Source organism: Castor canadensis, chromosome 6 (assembly GCF_047511655.1).
Source record: "Castor canadensis chromosome 6, mCasCan1.hap1v2, whole genome shotgun sequence".
Lineage (NCBI taxonomy): Eukaryota > Metazoa > Chordata > Mammalia > Rodentia > Castoridae > Castor > Castor canadensis.
In genome coordinates, this window is record NC_133391.1 from 169,925,615 (window position 1) to 169,939,840 (window position 14,226).

General features: G+C 38.2%; 1 protein-coding gene across 10 annotated transcripts in view; it reads left to right on the top strand.

Annotated features, from left to right (window-relative positions):
• Sema5a (semaphorin 5A) overlaps positions 1-14,226 on the top strand; it is a 435,987-nt gene that overhangs the window by 45,865 nt on the left and 375,896 nt on the right. The gene's annotated exons all lie outside the window — the stretch shown is intronic.

Sequence of the window (14,226 nt, forward strand, 5' to 3'; positions counted from 1 at the left end):
ACTTATCTATAGATTATGGAACATTAAATATAAAAAATCAAAAAACGTGAATAATCAAAGCAGTTCTTACAAAGTGCCAGCCTTCTTTAGGTAATGATTGAGTGTTTCAGGGCCAGTGATTTTTCTTCGCTGAGAAACTGGTAACTACTTAGACACAGCACCAGTTAGATCCCAGCAAGTCTGAATTTCAAATTTCAACCCTGTCGCTTTCTAGCTGGGTTAAATTGGGCATATTTTCTGTCCCCCAAAATGGATGTAGTAGTAATTCTTTCTGCTTCATTCACTGTAGTTCTAATATCAGTGGTAGCTTCTTCTAAATAGTGTTGTGGCTTTTATAGACTGCCTAGGTAGAAGTTTCTAATGCTTCCTTATGAAATAAACTTCTTCTATAGTATATATCCTTAAGCTTCATCTAAAATGCATTTTGTCAGGATATGAAATTATATATTCTTCATTAACTGGCCTTATTCAAATGTTCATTCGTGAAATACTGAGTGCCTACTAAGTACCAGGTGTGACAACTGTCTTTGTCCTCATGAAGCTTACATTGTAGTGTGTGTGGGAAGGAGATTTGATTAGTAATGAGCAGATGAACGGATATTTTGCCTAAGAGGTAGAAACACATTCTAGAAGAAAACTGAGCAGGCCAAGTTAGGACTTCTTCCTCTCCCCTTTCTAAGGCTACCGGTACCCTTTGTTCTAAATTGTCCTTCCATTGAGATGAAAGCTGGCAGAGAGTTGGAAAAAAACATTTAATTAAATAAATTGTGAGTATTTTCAGTAGGACATAGCATTTCCATTGATTAGGTTGAGAGTAATCACATTTTATATTCATCTTTAAAGGATTTATCAGGTTTTAATATTTGGCAAGTTTAGGACCATTAAGGAAGTCTGATCTCATAATTCTCCTTTCTTTTAGATAATGAGTAAAATAATGGTGCTGGTATGGTCTTCATATCCAGTTTACTTTCAACACAATGATATATTTGTTTTTATTAAGTAAAAATAGTTTGGAAATAATCTTACAGATCTTACTTACATATTTTCCCTCTACCAAATTTGGTATGGTTTAAAATCTGGGAAAATTTGCATTCTGACAAGATGTTGATTAGGTGGCATGATTAGGAAGGAAGTGACACGTCTGGGTTGGGGTTAGGCTAGATAGTCCCCACTTTGGGAAAATGCAGCCATCAGAGCCTGTGTGGTGAATGCTTGTGCTGGCCAGGTTCCCAGGCTCCTGAACAGCTGAGCATTAACCAGAGCAACCACCTGCTCTTACCCCTTCATTCTCTTCTAAGGACTCTTATAGGCAGGGCTCTTAGAGGAACTGTGTGGATTAGCATTACTTGGGTGAGCAAGGAAATGCCAGAGATGAAGGCCAAGGACCCTGTCTAATGTTCTCTGTTGAAACTGCTAGAAATTCTTGGAAAGCTCCAACAGCTTTTGAAGACAATCACTTAAAAGACCAGCAAGTCTCATTCTACATCAAAGTTTCTTCCTCTGAACTGGACAGATTCCTCTGGTATTAAAAAAAATTATGCTTCACCCATGTTTATTGCAGCGTTAGTCACAATAGCTAAGCCATGGAAACAGCCAAGATGCCCCACTACGGATGAATGGATTAAGAAAATGTGTTATTTATACACAATGGAATTTTACTCAGCCACAAAGAAGAATGAAATTTTGTCATTTGCAGGTAAATGCATGAAACTGGAGAACATTATCTTAAGTGAAATTAGCCAGGCTCAGAAGGTCAAAAGCTGCATGTTTTCTCCAATATGTGGAATATAAATCTAATACAATTAGAGCAATACTATGAAAAACAGGTCACACTAAGGGAGGTGTCACATAGGAGAGAGGGAGGCTAAAAGAAGGAAGTTAAGGTGAACATGGTTGATGTACTTTCTATACAAGAATGAATATAAAGTTTTTAAACTTGTTGAAGCCACTGTAAGAAGGGGACTAAGGTAGAAAGAAGAAAAATAGAGGAGATGACCCAATTCGGGTTATTATATATATATATATATATATATATATATATATATATATATGGAAATGTCACAAGGAAACTCCTTGTGTAGCTATCTTAAACAAATGAAAATGTAATTTTTTTTTCATTTACAAATATCAGAGAACAGGAAGGTAGAACATGTCCTGTCTTGGGGTTGGGGGATGGGGGGGGTTGGTACCAGTGGGAGGGGGAGGAGGTGGGGAAAAGGAGTGGGAGGATGAATATGGTGCAAATACTTTGTACACATGTATGTAAATGGAAAAATGAGACCTGCTGAAATTATTCCAGGAATGGGGGAAGGAGGGAATAAAGGAGAATGATGGAGGGGGTGAATTCCAGTATGATGTATTTGATACATTGTAAGAACTTTTGTAAATGCCACAATGTACCTCCATCCAGCAAAACAATAAAAAAAGAAAGAAAAAAAATGGCGCTTTTATGTGTAAACTGGCACACTTGTGAAGAATACATCTAAAACTAGTTTTACAGCAGTAGCATTTGGTTTGAAAACCAAGAGTGTTTTTGAAACACCCACGTTATTTCACTTTTAAGTGTCAGTAGGAACGGGTCAAGTTCCAAGTGAACCTCATATAGAATGAAGTCCCCTGTTTTTGTCTACTACTGACTTACCATTTTTAACCATATTTCATCTGTATATGTTTTGCTGTGCCCAGAAGCAAGAAATAATTTTTTGCTCTCAGCAGATCAAATTCCTTATGCATAGAAATAATTCTGTTTTCATCCCCATTTTTAAACTCTTTTAAATAATTTTACATCTCTTAGCAAACATTGAATGTTAAAACTACTGATTTCAGGAAAAAGTACTGCTTCAAGCACGTTAGACACGCAAATATATTTCAGTTTATTTTAGTGGCTGGAGAAATGGTCTGGGTTAGAATGTGCCCGTTAGGGCCACACACGGATGTGAGGCCAGTACACTAGTCTTTTACTTAGTTACTGTGAACAGAATAGCGTGATTAATGAATGCAGTCACTAATTCTGCCAAATAATGAAGGGTTTGAGATGTTACCCCACTTGAAAGCTTATCCATTAGCTTGCCACCAGTTTCATGGATGCTGGCAGAAGACCCAAGATTCTTGGGCCAGCGATAAAAAATTTTATCACTCACAGTACAGCAAAGAGCATGATCTTGATGCTTGCATAGACTCTCATTGTCTCCCACATGCCCAGGGGGACACAGGTGAATAGTGTACATGGACTGGATTTGTGTGATAGTGAAAGGAAGACCCCCAGTCTCAAGAAATCCAAATATTTTACAATGGCTTCAGATAAACTCACCCAATGTCTGCCCCAGACTAAGGCATTATCTTTATTATCTTGATCAGTAAACAAATCTGCCCTTTGCATTGGAGGAGACTCCATATCTGTCTTCTAAAACTATTTGCCTCAAAAATATCTTTGAAAGGACAGGCAAAAGCTGTGGGCTCTGCTTACTGTGGTACACTCTCGGAAAATTCCTACTAATACATCTCTTGGAAGCTTAAAGATTTGTGACTTCATCTCATTTTGCCCCAATCCAACTGATTATTCCAACATAACTTTTACAAGTTGCTTTTTTCTATTCTTTCCACATCATTCACCATTCTCATTTTGTCCAAACACTGCACATATTCAGCGTTTATTTTTTATTCACACCAGTTGATGTATTTGTCTGATTTCCCTATTAGGCCGTACATATCCCAGGGACATTTATGTCGCGTATGTAGCACCTGGTTTACTACTTAGCAGGCTCACATGAATAAATGTTTGTTGAATGAACTGATGAATAAACGTACTCTTGATTTTTATTAGCAAAAAGAAAAAGATGGAGTATCACCATTAATTATATTATTAATTCAATGGATAAAGGAGGAGTATTAGCAGAAACCTATTCTAAAATTCTTGCAAATATATTTCAGTTTTAAATCTTTCTTTGGACCTTGGAAGGTTTAATCCTTTTAAGCTCATCTGATACTCGTTCTGTAAAATGGTTCCACCCGTCCCCTGAGCCTTCTTCCAGTTGGTGGTTGTGGCCAGCAGGAGGCACTGAGTAAGAAGGAGCTGCCATTAGGCAGTTTTTTATAACCATTGAGCTAATCCAACATTGCAAAGGCAAACAGGTTCCATGCCATTTCTGCAGTGGCTTGCATGTCTGTGGTCCCTAGGTGAGCTGGGCCATGACTAAGTGTTTTCTTCTCATTCATGAGTCATTTGCCTCTGTACTTTACATTTCAAATGCATTTCCCCTCCTTTTTCTCTATGAATAAATTCTCAGCTAAAGCCACATGTAAATACTCAGAAACAAGTCCTTGCAATATGAATATATACTGTATAGCTCTTGAACTGGCATGTTGGAAATTTTTATTAAGGAGTAATTACAACATCTCAATTATCAAGCATATCTTCACCCATTCACTGAAGAGCAGAGAGAATATATTCAGAAATTAAAACTAAGACAATTGTATTTAAAGTTTATTTCCTAGTTATTTCCTGGAGGATAGACAGTTCCATTGGGAGGTGGGAATAAACTCAAAAAAGACTAATTGTCCATTACCACCAATCACATTTAATGTAAAAATAAAAAGTTTGCTTTGTTAAGAATTACTTAAAAATTCGTGATTATCTTTATAATATCTGGGCTTGCATGGTCCCCCGGTCCTTTCTTCACCTTCACAAAGATATATCCTGTTGAGTATTCTTGTCTCACTGTGGCAACATGGGTGGGCTGGTGTTTCAGCCATGTAAACTCCCTTGCTGTTTAGTTCAATCTTGTTCCTTCATGTCCAGTGTTTACTCCAGGGCCTGACACTTCGTAGGGATTCAGTTATTCAGGAAATATATATTAATGATAGGATATACAGATTCTATTTCTAGTACTACAGTTTTTACTGCAAAGGATATAGTCTTGTTTTGAGGGTTTGTGAAATTAAAGACAAAAGAGCTGCCTGTAAGAGTCAGCTTCTTCCCCTCAGAGTATTTCTGATTTCAACTCATTTCAGCTTTCCTGTGAGCAGGCTTTGCTTTGCAGGTAGCTCCTTGTGTGATGTCATCCAGAAACTCCTATTCTTGGCCATGCCCACCTGCTGACTCCCAGCATTGGAAATTTAATCCCTAATTATGTCTAACTCATGTAGCTGGGACCTCAGTATGTTCCAAGTATGGCTCAAAGTCTCCTGCCTTAGAAGGTATGCAGATTTTTTATTATACTTAAAATTATGACAACTGCAAAGTAGGAAAAAAAGAATTTAAAATAACCTATGCTTACCGTAGTGAAGTGGATTCACGCACATATTTACCAATATTGTGGTTTTTTTCCCCTGGAATTCTCAGTTTTAACTTCAGAATGGATATTCTAATGTATGTGGTCAGTGTTAAGGAATTTTACAATAAAAATTGCCAAAGGGTACATTTATCTTTTCTTAGAAAGACCCTTGTATATTTTAGCCAGATATTTTGGAAAGCATATATATTTTTTGTATGGGAATCAATGGCACTAATAGATGCTGGTTTATAGGACAAAATACTTGCTAGGGTGCTATCTCTTACCTACTATTAAATTTAATCTGTGGTATTTATTAGTTACTGACTGCGAACTGAAATGTGTTTTCTCGCCTTTCACAAAGACTTGTGTTTTCTCGCCTAAAAATGGCAATAATGATTCTGAACAGAAGTTAAAGTTAGGAAGATCAAGGGCGTCTTCCAAAGTCTAAAGTGCTATACAAACATTAGGTTGATGCAGAAGCCTTCTCTGGGGACTTGCCAAGGTAGATCAGAAGGCTTTCTACCTGCCTCAGGTGAGCAGCCAGGTTGGAGAACCACTTGCCTAGGGTTATTACTGTGTCCTGAACAGATTCTGTGTTCTTCAAGTGTCTAATCTTTGTCAATTCACCTGAAAGCAGAGAGATCATATGCAGAAGTAGAAGCAGATCTTCTTTGTTCAGTATATACCTTGCCAATTTTAGAGTGGATTTGAAATTGCCTCAAAATTCCACTTCTATGATTTTCTTGAGTTTGAGATTAAAATTGGCTTTGTTGTGTCCTTTTTGTCTCTCCTTCCACCCCCCTAAATAAACACCTTGATGTCAGAGTCTACATCCTGAATTTGTGTTACTTACCATTATTCCCATAACAACTGGCTGATTTTGCAAAATAAAAGAGCACTATGGATAGTTGTTGATTTAGCTTCATTTTATTTGAAAGAGATAATTAAGCTCAGTCTTTATGGACAATATTTGAAAGTGCAGACTCAGAAAAGAACATGTTCCATTCTTAAAAAAAGTGTATTTTTAAAAATTAACTACACAGAGGTTTAGTATTTGTCATCTGCTAGAAATAGATTCTGCTTGTAAAGGTTATGGTAACCTTATATCTGTTGCATTGAACCTGGACATTTTAAGAGATGAAATCAAACAGATAATTTGTGCTAGAAAACACTCTTTCAAAAATTTCCATTTCTGTAAAGGTCAGTTCTGAGTGTGTGTCACTTATATAATGTTGGCATCTTGTAGATATTGCATCACAGATCTCATACACTTGGCTTTCTTCATCCACAGGTTCCTTATCCTCATATCCAACCAACTGCAGATAGAAAATTTTGGGAATGAAGTTGCATCTGTGCTAAACAGACACAGTCTGCTTTTTTCTTATCATTGTTCTTCAGACAATATACTGTGGTAACTATTTGTGCAGTATTGATAATTGCATTGCGTATTGTAAGTAATATAAAGGTGATTTAAAGCATAAAGCACATATGTGCAGGTTCTGTGCAAATACCATGCCTTGTTATTTAAAGGACTTAAGCATGTGCAGATTTTGGCATCCAGAGGGGTCTTGGAACCAACCCTTTCCTCCCCCAGATCCCGAAGGACTATTGTATTTGCTTCCTGCGAGTCATGGGCACTACAGTATGGTAAAAGTTACCTTTGGGATGTAGCACACATTTCTAAGGAGAGGAAATACAATGCCAACTTTGCATATTTGCAGTCAGGAGGAAAATAACTTTAATCCCATTATCAAGGGCTGTCAGACCCTAATTAGGTTTTTCTTTTCTTTTTCCCTTGTTCCATGGCTTTCAATTCTGTTTTATAAATAGAAAGTCTGTACTGACATTCTCCCCATAGAAATAATAAGTTAATTATTAATAATTAATGTTACCAGGGCACCGTTCTTGAGGAGTCTTGCAATGATCAAACAGAGTGTGTGGGGGGAAGACAGAGGAAGCCATTTTGAAAAAGATGCAAGTTTACGAGATGCTGTCACTTTGTGAACACACATGAATGTGTGGTGGTGCTAAAAGTATTACCTTTAATGTTATGTATATTTATTGTATATATTTGTCAGTAGGCCTTATTTTTTATAGCAATTTTAGGTCCATAAAACAGTTGAGGAGAAGGTGTAGAAATCTTTCATGTACCCCTTCCTGTAGGTACATCTTCTCTTGTTATCAATGCCCTCCACCCCTCCACAGAGAGGTGCATTTGTTACAATTGATTAACTTTCATGGACGCACAATCGTTATCACCCAGGTCCATGGTTATATTAGGATTCACTTTTTAAAAAAATTAAAAAAAAATTGTTTCCCCCCACCCCTTTCCCCCCTCCCTTCCCCCACTTCCCTTCCCCCTTACCCCCGACTCCCCCTCTAATTTTCATTAGAATATATTCCTTGTATAGGGGGAATCATTGGGACATTTCTGGATAGCCTTATATAATACATTGGCTAGATCTCCCCCAACATTTTCCCATGTAACCCCTCCTCACCCCACTCAAAGCAATTGCAATTCTATTTTGCAATTCTATTTTGTAAATGTATATAAAGTCCACCAACCACATTCCCTCACCTCATCTCCTCCATTCACCCTTCCTCTCCCACAAGTACCTGCCCCCCACATTGTACCTACTTTATGGTCCTGTCTTTCATTATTAATTCCTAAGTTAGTGTTCATTGGTGTTTCTTAGTGTATCCCTGCTGTGAGTCTACTTCACTTTGGTCAGTTCAACCTCTTCCATTTACTCTCCCTTACCCCTTCCCTCCCACATCCATTATTCAACAGCTTTTAGTACATGTTGTTGTATCCATTTATTTTCAAACCCTGTGATTTCACTCTTCCTTATGACTGAATAAAACTCCATTTTGTACACACACACACACACACACACACACACACACACACACACACACAAAACCACATTTTCTTAATTCATTCGTCAGCAGTGGGGCATCTTGGCTGTTTCCATAGCTTGGCTATTGTGAACAGTGCTGCAATGAACATGGGTGTGCAAGTGCCTCTATCATATCCTGACTTAATGTTCCTTCATGTATGTATCCAGGAGCAGTACCACTGGATCATATGGCAGTTCTATTTTTAGCTTTTTGAGGAGTCTCCATACTGCTTTCTATAATGGTTGTACTGATTTACATTCCCACCAGCAGTGTATAAAGTTTCTATTTCACTGTATCCTTGCCAGCATTTATTGTTACTTTTGCTTTTGAAGATAGCCATTCTGACTGGTGAGAGATGAAATCCTAGGTAGTTTTGATCTGCATTTCTTTCAGGATTCACTCTTGGTACTGCACATGCTGTGGTTTTAGAGGAATGTTTAATGACATTTATCCATCATTGTAGTACTATACAGAATAGTTTCACTGCCCTAAAGAATCCTCCGTGCTCCATCTTTTTATCTCTGCTCACCACTCTATGGCTGACAGTCATTAATCATTTTATTGTTTCCATGGTTTTGCCTTTTTCTAGAATGTCATATAGCTGGAATCACATAGTATGCAACCTTTTTAGATTGGCTTCTTTCACCTATGGATATGCACTTAAGGTCATGTCATGTTTTTTCAGATCTTTTTTTTTTGTGTTGAATAATATTCCATTATCTGGATGGAGTACATTTTTTTCCTTTCTATTTCACCTTTATTTTGGTGGTGGCACTTAGTTTATCTGATTGAAACAGAGCATTAAAACGATCATAGAAACTTAAACCTGACTTTAATCAGGGATTTCCTGGTTCTGTTACTACCTTCAGTGTTTCACCTGCATTCACATGTGTTCCAGTCTTCAAATTGTATGTGCAATGGAATTATACAGATGTAAGATAGCTTCAGAGCTATTGATGTGGGCTTTGTAGCTGGTGTGAGTAGAGTTTGGGGGCAGGCTTGGGGTTGAGATACACATGGACTCCAGCTCTCAGGTGAGGTGTTATAGGGGAAACTGAGGCACAGGAACATGTGTGAAACAAGTACAGCTCTTTCTGTGCAGATTGAACCTGAGGCCATTGTGAGTGAAATGCTCGTCATGTCTCATAGATATTTATAAAGGATGACTTGTCACTGTGTGGTGGTGGCTCCTTATTTCTATCCTGTTGAATTGACAGTGGGTTTGGACAACTCTGGCTTATAAACCACTCCATGGGGCTGGAAACGGAGACGAGGCAGAGTCTGTTGTAACCTCTGTATTTATCCAGAAGATGGAGAGGAAAGGCAGGCTGGGGGCACAGTGTAGGCAATATCAACATTGGCTGTAGACCAGCTGCCTCTCAGCAGGTCTGAGACAGAATTTGAGAAAAAGAAGCTGAGTTTAAGGCTTGCATGATGTGCGTGGTTCCTGTCAGGGACACTGTCCTCAGGCCAGGGCCCCTTAGGCCTCTCTGAGTAGATTTGCTCCAAGACACTGCATGGGGAGCGAGGGCAGAGGGCTCGTTGTCAGGGTGAGGTTGGGATCAGGCGTGAGCACAGGAGCTGTGCATACTGGTGATTTTGAGAGTTGCATGTGACCCTCCACACCAGCCCCTGTGAGCACAGTAGCTGGACACTGGCCTAAAAGGGAATGTACACATTATTTATTGTATATGTATATTAACAAGTACCTTCAGTATCTCATGAAACAGAATACTGGTGGTCAAAGCATAATTTTTGTATAAAAATCATTTTAAAAAGTTCTTTTTCTAATACTGAGAAAAATAAATAATGGATCATACAAGAGAAGAAAATGATCTGTTTTTATTTTTTTCACTCTTATTCCTAAAAGTCTGATGCCTTTCATGAATTCAAATTGGGGCCTTTTCAAATGTTCTTAAACTGTAAACATGGCTTTTTTTTTTTTTCTGTAAATGAGCATATGAAAGTGGGCAATCTGATTTGTTAAGTGAATTTATTTTGAAGAAATCTGCTCAGACATTTTATGTACTTTTGATTGCTTTACCTATACACAGTGTCAGCAATGAATTCAATTTGTTTGGGGAGCAGAGGAGCCTCACTTCTATTTCTAGTTATAAATGGCTGATACATTAATTTCAAATAGTCTGTCAGTTGGCCCACTTATATATCTTTTCCAGGATCACATAGCAAAGAAAAAGACATTGCCACCAACAGCCTGGAGCCACAGGTATATGGGGATAAGGGACTACTAATGAAAATTCAACATCGCATAGCTAAAAAGTAGAAATTTTGAGTAGTACTTGAAAACAGTGCACTTAAAGCAAATACTTGGGCAGCCTATTAGATAGAAATTTGCACTTTGAAGGGCAATGTTAGAAATAACATTAGTGTGCAGTTTCTGATAGCCATTCCCATTCTGAGCTGCTCCTAGCCTCTGCGGAGCCCCACTTCAAGAACACTTCCGGTTTTTAAGTGGTAAATGCTTATCAGTTTCTAAAATTCTCTTTAAATCTTTTTGACCATGCTATTTGAAGAGTGATTTTCAACATTTCTGATGCTTGCAGTGAATACTGGATATTTGGAATATCCAAATGTAATTCATAGTGTCTGGCACATAACATCCAAGCATGGCAGAACACACTTGTCACCAATTCTGTGAGCTCCCTGGGCTCTTCCTCACCTTGTGTTTTGAGAGCAGCGTGTGACCCTCCACGCCAGGACGGGTTCCAAAGGTACATGTTTTATGGGATGCTGACAGTTTGTTCTCTTTTGTGCAGTTTTACTTAGAAACTTTTGTACTCCAAGCCTAGCTTAGCATGTTATTTCCTAATCATTCTGAACACAGGTTCAGAATGTACAGTTTGTTCTCTTTTGAATGATTTTGATTAGAACTCAAGAAATCCATGGGTGGCTCAATTCTGCCTTCCATTCTAGCTTCTTCCATTTGGGCCAAAGCTCATGAAAGATGCTGTTTGGATGCAATGACTGTGTGTTACCTGCTTGTACGGATGTCAGCAAAGCATCCCAGAAAATAGCATGTCAGCCTAGCCTGGGTTTTCATGTTGTTTAAATAGACCTGGTAATTGTGAAAATGTTGACCAATTTTCTCTTGGCACAAACCCCAAAGTAAATAACAATCAGAAAGGCAAACCAATCACACCAACAAACCATGGGCCTTTCAAAGATGAAATTGTGAGAACAAGACTCTACCGACTTAAAATAAAAAGAACACAGAAAACAGTTCTTATTAAAATTCAACTCAGAAAGGAACTTGATGGATGTCTAAAATTCTTGTTTCCACAATCCTTTTAAATGTCTTTTTCTTTTCAGAAAAACCCCACATGGGGACTTTTATTTTATTCTAGAACATTTTATTCTAGAACATAATAAGTAAATAATGTTGTAAGTAACTAATTGTGATCCAAGGACACACAAACCCTCTGTTAGTGGACAGACCACATCGATTTAGGAATTGATTAACTTGAAAACAAAGCCTTATAGGTGAGTGGTAGTCATATGCCCCACATAGATACCGATATTCAACAGATATGGGGCTGAAATTAGTCATTGATTTTCCTGACCTGAGGGCAGTAATATGTTCACTGGCAGAAAGTAGAAGAAGATGACATTAGAACACAAAAATGCCAAAATGAGGGTATGGAGTTCTTTCACAGGAAGTGTACCAGCACAAAGCAATATATTTTGCATCTGGAATCATTTTCTAAGTGTTACTTACACATCATGAAAGATGTAAGATGTCCAGTGGTGTGGTCTAGGAGTGGGGTCACTCTGCTTTCATCCCATTTCAAGTGCACATGGACTTACTGACTTGAACAGACTTTGCCTTTCCAAGGAAAGATGAAGCAGTGGGTGACCCAAGGGGAAACTTGAGAAGCCAAAGTGGGGACTGAGCAGCCTTCCAGGAGTGCATTTTGCTATCCTCTGCAGCTCCTGCACCACCTATGATGGCAGAGTATATTGTCCAGCTATGAGAATAGCCTGGGACCACCAAGTTCTTCCCACTGAGAGTGGAAAAGAATCAGGTGGTTCATTCTCTCACTCTGGTTTCATGATGTATTGAAGGTTATAATAATACAGTTTAATAAAAATGAGATAAAATATGTATTTTTTTGCCACCTAAAACATAAGACAATGATTATAGGTATTAGAAGACATGAGTTTAGTACTTTTAATATTCTATTAACCAGTAATAGTTTGTTAATATCTAAAAACATGATGGGATCCCATTCATCATGGCAGTAAAAATACAAAGTAAGAGAATGTGTGGGACCCATATAGAGAAGACATAAAATTCTAGTGTGCCCTACAAATGACAGGAAGTGGAGGTGTGTCCCATGGGTTTCAGCAGTTGCATACCTTGTCTTAAACTCAGTGTGACATACACTGGACTTTATTCTCTTTATCCACATGTGGAATTATTATCTAATTCTCCTTGTCAACCAGAAAAGAACCCTTCTGTCCCCCACATTGTACTTTCCCATGGCCTTCCACCTTCTGGCTTATTGACCTCCAAGGTCAGTGGCTGTGTGACCCTGTGGAAGCAGAATTCCATGCGTGGTGTGGTGCCCAAGCCCATCCTCACCTAATTCTGTCAACTTGGCCATGGTTTTCTTTCCCTGGACTTCAATTTCCCAATCTGTGAAATGAAAAATAGTAAATACTTTTTAGAGTAATTGTGAAGATTGGGTTTGCAAACACAGAGAAAGTTTAGACCTACACCTGCTGCAAGTAGTACCCTAATAAATGTTAGCTTGTTTCCTCCAGGGGGTTAAATTCCAGATTTTCACTAATTGTTTGATTTCTAGTTAACAGTTTCTTAGGCTCAAATAAAAGTTTTATTGGCTTATGTGTTTACCAGTGTGTGTTATATACTCTCCCTCCCACTTCTTGCTATTGTCTTGTTTTGCTTATATATGTTCTCCAGTAGTTTTTTCAGACACAATCTATGGTTTGCAAACTCTAGGAATTCTTGTGTATCTGAAAATTGAGTTGAGCACTAGATTGTGGAATAAAGTGTTCTAGATTCAGACTCAATATAACTTTTCCTTTGAAATTTTGGAAAGATGACTCCTATCTTTTAGCATCCCGTATCACCAATAAAACGTGTGATGAGCATTACTGTTCTTTGAAGGTTATGTTTTCTTGCTTTCTTTCTCCACCCTTTTAGATAGTGTTTTAGATTTTTTCATCACCTTGCTATAGAATTTTGTCACTATGTGTAGGTTGATTCAGGCATTCTTCCTATCCTGTTGTGCTCCAAATTCTAGTTTTTCTGTTTTTTCTTTGTGTATTTCCTCCCATCCATTATCTTTGTTTTTCCTCTCTGACCATTTGTCTAGTAGATTTACACATCCCTCCTGGCTTCTTGTCTTCCATCTTTCACTTAGTCAGCTTGACATTTGTGTTCATTATGTAATTTAACCCATAGAGTTATATTTCTATTTAATTGGTAATAATGTTATTTTGTGGTTCAATCCATATTTTTCTCCATTGCAATCTGTTCTCTTTCCTTTATACAACACGGTGCCTTAAATCTCTAAAGATGTTAAGTCCACTGCTTTTAGAATCCAATAGTTTATGCTTGAACTCTTTTCCCTCAAATGTTAGCTCTTTGGTGTTATTGTACTTTGATGTTGACTTTCCTGCAATTCATGACATTGACATCATCTGGAGAGTCTGTGTTCTACCTGTGGTACAGTTTTGCTATCCCTAGAGTTGGAGTTCATTGACTGAGAATGATGGAGTAGGTTCTTGTTTCCTCCTGAGTGTCAGTAGTCACTTTGGGCCCCTCCCTGCCTTTTTAGCCCAAGTGCTCACACAGGTGGCTCCATCCAGGTAGACGTGCTCCTGCTGCTGGATATAAGGTGGGCGTGGCAGGCATCCTTGTCAGTGGCCTTGAATTGGTTCTTTCATGAATCTCCACAGTGACATTGGTCTGGCTCATTGCTTCTGCTGCCTCTGAACTTGCAGCATTCTGGAGGCACTACGACATTTGCCAGCAGCCCTTTTCATTCCTGTCTGAGACTAGAGT